Here is a 5664-nt window from a genome sequence, read left to right as displayed (position 1 = left end):
TTTCTTACATGTGTGGGCTAGTGAAGATGCACTGAAACTATGGGCTTGGGAAAGAGTCTGCCTAACTTTATGCTGTGGACAAAGGCCACTATAAACAGCCATAATCTGTGGTCTATTGAACCACAGATGGACTTCAATGTGGGCACAGGTAAAATGGGCAAGGTAAAATGGGGATGGGAAACAGCCACTGCAACCCCTGCGTGCTGTGACCACTATACTTATGGGTTGTGATGACAGTACATGTAAGGGCTAAAAAAAAAAACAAAATTTGATGTTAGGCACTGTTGAATGAACACTAATATATGCATAAGAAAAAAAAAACAGAAAAAGAACAAAAGTTATATATGTACAAGTTGTAGAACAGTATACAAAATGAAAAGTACGTTTTTTCAATTTTTAAATGATTAGTTCTTTTAAAGTAACATAACACACAATGCAAAAAAAATTGTCAAAGTTTTTATAACTGAAATATTTATATTGTATATATAAATGTATATAACTATTAAAATCACAAGCTTCATTGATAATGTACAGAGCCATTAAGCTTTCTCTCTACGGAGAGTTTCCCATCTCTCTTTGCTCAAAAAACTCCCTGCACATGATAAAACAAGAACAAATTTTTCAGCAGCCAGAAATCCAGCATAGAGACTGCTGTCTTCCACCCAGGTACCTCATCTCATTATACATGTTGAATGTGAATGGCCCATGTTAAAAGATATCAAAAACTTTGAGTGACCGACAAACATACAGACCAACAACAGGCAGATAGACATACAGAGACACTTGTGGTAGCTAAACACTTTCTTGTGATGGCAGGAGTAGAGTAATAATGACAGCTGGGCAAACAGTCTCACAGATGACAAATACAAATGATCAAAGGTTCACAGACTCTGACAGGCCAAACAAGAGGCCCAAACCACAGTAAACACACAATTCCCAGTTGTAACCTTTCAGCGCTTGAGTACAACCTCAATGTTTTACGGGCACATATACAATGTCACAAACAACAGACAAGAGCAAAAGAGCACATGACTTTAAGCTGCTTTGTTAAAGGCCATCAGGAGTTTTAAGAGTTCAGACTGTTCCCCAATGCATGTACTTGTCTGTCATGTATTGCTGTTACAGCCACTATATGCTGATAAGAATGCATTTGAAATGAGCACTGGTGCATATATTGACATTTTATGTACATGGATGGCCACTGCATTGATAGTATTTCACTGTGTCCCATTACCATGATCATCCGGCTGTCATTTCACATGATTCCCGTACTGGCTCCCCAATCAGCCATTGTCACTTCCCCGAGGGACTTCCATCACTTGATCTGCAGACAGATAAATACTCCGTGCAATAACACTAACTAACACTGCATACTCAATTTCAGAGCTTTACAAAAAGTATGATTTTCCCAGGTTACACAGAATAATGCCCTCAGAATTTGCCGATTCTGATGCAAACATGCGAAAATGTTGAAGAACAACAGTAATATGAAATAGGTGACATTTGCATACAGCAGGGAATCGCTCTAGTTAATACAAATTAAAGGCACCCAATACAAGTCCCTGGCAAGAATCACGCCACAATTGGCATTCAGTACTGATATTCAGTGCCCTTTATAGCAATCATTTCAGCTGACTCCCCTCCACAGACAGGGATACATGCATGTTGTGCACACCAAACACAATCTACCCAGACACAAAAGCAATTCATAAGTCATTTTTCCTCACTGATTCTTCTAACAGTTTTATTGCCACATTACGATGTACACAAACTTTGTTGTTGTTGTTATACTTAGGAATTCTTCACATGTATGATGTATATTATTACAACAAAGTGCCTGGGGCCGGCTTTACGAAGCGTACTTAGTGTTAAGTAGCGCTTAGCTAAGTGCATTTTATATCTCTTCAACATATTCTGTCCAGAAGCCAGATTCATGAAGCTAACTTAGTGTTAAGTTGCCCTTAGCTAAGTGCATTTTATATATCTACAACATACATTGCCATGGTAGTTAAGGGTTTACTTAGCTAAGTGAGCTTCATGAAACCTGTCCTTAAGCACTTTATACTAGCAAACTTATTCACATCTGATGAGTGCCATAGTGTAAGGCATGTGGTTTTCAGCAAACTCCATGTAACACTAAACGAATAAGCACCATCAAACCCATACTGCCACCAAAGCTTCAAGAAAAAGACAGCAGAGCAAAGTGAATTTCAATGGCATTATTAAACTTTTCATCATTTCAATCATCATTTCTTGAATATTTGAGGATAGTTCTGCTGAACCTTTAACATGTTTAGTAAATCTGACTGTCATCATTACTGAATGAAATATTCTCCAGTATTGCATACATCCGCCATCCTTGGCAAAAACAATAAAAAAAAGAACACATACGCGCTGGATGAATGATTAGGGCTTAATGACACATTGGCAGTACCTCAGCCAAACTGTGGTGAGAACATGGTAGATCCAGATCCCAGCTGTCTTTCGACATATGAATAACAACATACAAAATCAGAACAAAAAAAATAGTGAACAGATGCTTTTAAAACCATCTAAAATAAACAAAAAATCAGAATAGAAAACTTACATACACTATCCTTATTTGCTTGAACTATCCTTTTCTAATTTTTAACTACAGCACTGCAAGCAACGCCTTCCCCATACCTGTTGAGGTCATTGATGGGGGCATTCGGGGAACTGTCGGGTGAAGTACTGTCCACTGATTCTCTCTCTTTAGCGGACGTCCGTCTCACAGGAGTAGAACTACTGGATTCATCAGACGATGTACCATCTTTAGAGGATGTCTTTGTTTTACTGCTGGCTACGTGACGACCCTTTGAGAAAGTAAAAGGCCGGGGTGAGTCTGAAATACAAATCATAAAATGCATTTTTTCTTAATTATAAAAACCTCACATCACTTAAAGTCCAGCTGTCAAAATATTTTCTGCCCTTGTTCTTGAATGAAGTAGTGATTTTTATGGCTTTTTTCGACCCCACAACTTTGGATAAATTGGCAACACCAATCTTATTTTTTGTTTCACAGGAAAGCCAACACAGAAAAGTCCAACAACAGAATTAAAAAAAAAAAGTGAAAAATTCACCTGTTTTAAGACATGTTTTAAATGATTTTCCTTTTTTTCTAGGGTTTCGGATCACATAAATGTCTTTAACAGGAATAACTGCTGGGACAGTCTGCATTTTCCAAGAGTAGATGAATTTTTACTTCTATTTTTATTTTCATTCCCTCTTACGTCTGTGAAAAATATTCATTCTACCAGTAAAAAGGAAATTTGAACTGGTGTTGCCTAAGCCTTATCAATGCAAAAAATGTGAAGTAAACACAGTGAACGAAGAAAACAGTATGAATGAAGAAATCCTCCTTGTCCCTTCAATAACACTGAATAAAAAAGGCGATGGTTCCTCTAAGCAACACCCATAAACAAAGCATTTTGATTGGTTTCTCACAGTTCCTTAGATACAACATACACACATGTATGTTTAAGTTATTTATTTGATAGGTGTTTTATGCCATACAAGAATGTTTCACTTATCAATGGCAGCCAGCATTATTGTGGCAGGAAACTGGAAAGAGTTTGGGGACGGGGCTGGTTGGGAAACCCCATGAATCTGCATATTGCTGTACATTTAAGGGTTGCAATTCTGTCAACAGGTTTCATATGACAGTGATTGTGAAAACATTTAAAAAACATAATATAGATAAGTTATGCAGAACATAAACATGTGGCATTCCTAGGGTTTTCCCACACTACTACCTAGATACCACATAGCTTATGTTGGCGAGTTCATCACATTTGGTTTAAGATTTATAGCTTCAACTGATGAGCAACCACATCTAAAAAGTGCCCAATCTGAGGCAAAGTACAATCTTTCACTATTACTAATTTGGACAATATGTTTTCTGAATGTTGTACCAAATTTACTGGTTTCTTTGGCAAAGCTTTTAGACACCAGGTGAAGGTTTTAGACAGTATGTTTTCTAGATGTCATACCAAACTCACGGGTTTGTTTGGCAAAGCTTTTAGACACCAGGTGAAGGTTTTAGACAGTATGTTTTCTAGATGTCATACCAAACTTACTGGTTTCTTTGGCAAAGCTTTTAGACAGCATGTGAAGGTTTTAGACAGTATGTTTTCTAGATGTTATACCAAACTTACTGGTTTCTTTGGCAAAGATTTTAGACAGCATGTGAAGGTTTTAGACAGTATGTTTTCTAGATGTTATACCAAACTTACTGGTTTCTTTGGCAAAGCTTTTAGACAGCAAGTGAAGGTTTTAGACAGTATGTTTTCTAGATGTCATACCAAACTTACTGGTTTCTTTGGCAAAGCTTTTAGACAGCATGTGAAGGTTTTAGACAGTATGTTTTCTAGATGTTATACCAAACTTACTGGTTTCTTTGGCAAAGCTTTTAGACAGCAAGTGAAGGTTTTAGACAGTATGTTTTCTAGATGTCATACCAAACTTACGGGTTTGTTTGGCAAAGCTTTTAGACAGCATGTGAAGGTTTTAGACAGTATGTTTTCTAGATGTCATACCAAACTTACTGGTTTGTTTGGCAAAGCTTTTAGACACCAGGTGAAGGTTTTAGACAGTATGTTTTCTAGATGTTATACCAAACTTACTGGTTTCTTTGGCAAAGCTTTTAGACAGCATGTGAAGGTTTTAGACAGTATGTTTTCTAGATGTTATACCAAACTTACTGGTTTCTTTCGTAAAGCTCAGTGAAGGTTTTGGTCCAGGCAGTTCTGGTTTGATGCCATCCTCTTTCCTGGAGCTAAAATTACAACATAAAACATGCTACATCTAACTTTTCTGCCAAGACACCTGGAATAACCCTGTACCAGAAAACTCCTCAGACTTAATACAAAATTAAAGTTAAATCTGTATACATGTGAATGTAGTGTGTTGTTAAACTATTATTCAGTATTTGAGCAACACGCAAATGCTTCACTTCTATAACTAGCATCAGGATGTCCGAAATAAACCTCTTCCATCCCCCAACATTTCAACAAAAAAAAAATAATAACATAAAGAAAACCTTAAAGAAATGACAGGATGCCATGTTTCTTACTTTGGCTTCATATACCTGGTTTCATGGGCCATTCATGGTGTGCACTGATTGCACTACTGGTACATCCAGAATGAATGGAGCAATGGAGCAATCAGAAGAGAATACAGTCTACATGTACATGGAAGTCAATTATTACACTGAAGTACCTGAATGGGAGTAATTATGAAAATAATTACTCAGTTGTAATTAAACTTAAGCATGCACAAGTTTAGATCATAGGGAAGATGTATGCTTAGTTTCATGGAAACAGACTCAGTGTGCTTTTGGGAAGATTTGCATGGACAAAATCCCAATACATGTATATGGAAAAGCACTACTAAGCAGTTCTAATTGAGGGTAATTATTTTCACAATTACCCAAATGCCATTACACTTCAGCACAATTCAGATGATAGGCAAGGTGTATGCTAAGTTTCACTGAAATCAGCACACTAGTTTTGGGAGGAGATGGACAGACAAAATCGTACTGACAGACAGCCAAACAGACAGACAGACTGACAGACAGCCAAACAGACAGGCAGGATGATTCCAGAATACCTTCCCTATAAACTTTGTTGACTGGGGTATAATGAG

The 5664-nt window shown here is 37.2% G+C and overlaps 1 long non-coding RNA gene across 1 annotated transcript; it reads right to left on the bottom strand.

Annotated features, from left to right (window-relative positions):
• Window positions 1–277: 277 nt before the first annotated feature.
• LOC135476673 (uncharacterized) lies at window positions 278–5019 on the bottom strand. Its single transcript, XR_010445120.1, has 3 exons — window positions 4722–5019; window positions 2665–2863; window positions 278–1324 (listed from the first exon to the last, which is right to left on the bottom strand). It is a non-coding gene; the product is annotated as an uncharacterized LOC135476673 (long non-coding RNA).
• Between the last annotated feature and the right edge of the window lie 645 nt (window positions 5020–5664).

The sequence above is a fragment of the Liolophura sinensis genome, chromosome 10 (assembly GCF_032854445.1).
Source record: "Liolophura sinensis isolate JHLJ2023 chromosome 10, CUHK_Ljap_v2, whole genome shotgun sequence".
In the NCBI taxonomy this organism is placed as follows: Eukaryota; Metazoa; Mollusca; class Polyplacophora; order Chitonida; family Chitonidae; genus Liolophura; species Liolophura sinensis.
Note: the sequence above shows the minus strand (reverse complement) of the source record. Positions and strands in the feature narration are given on the sequence as shown.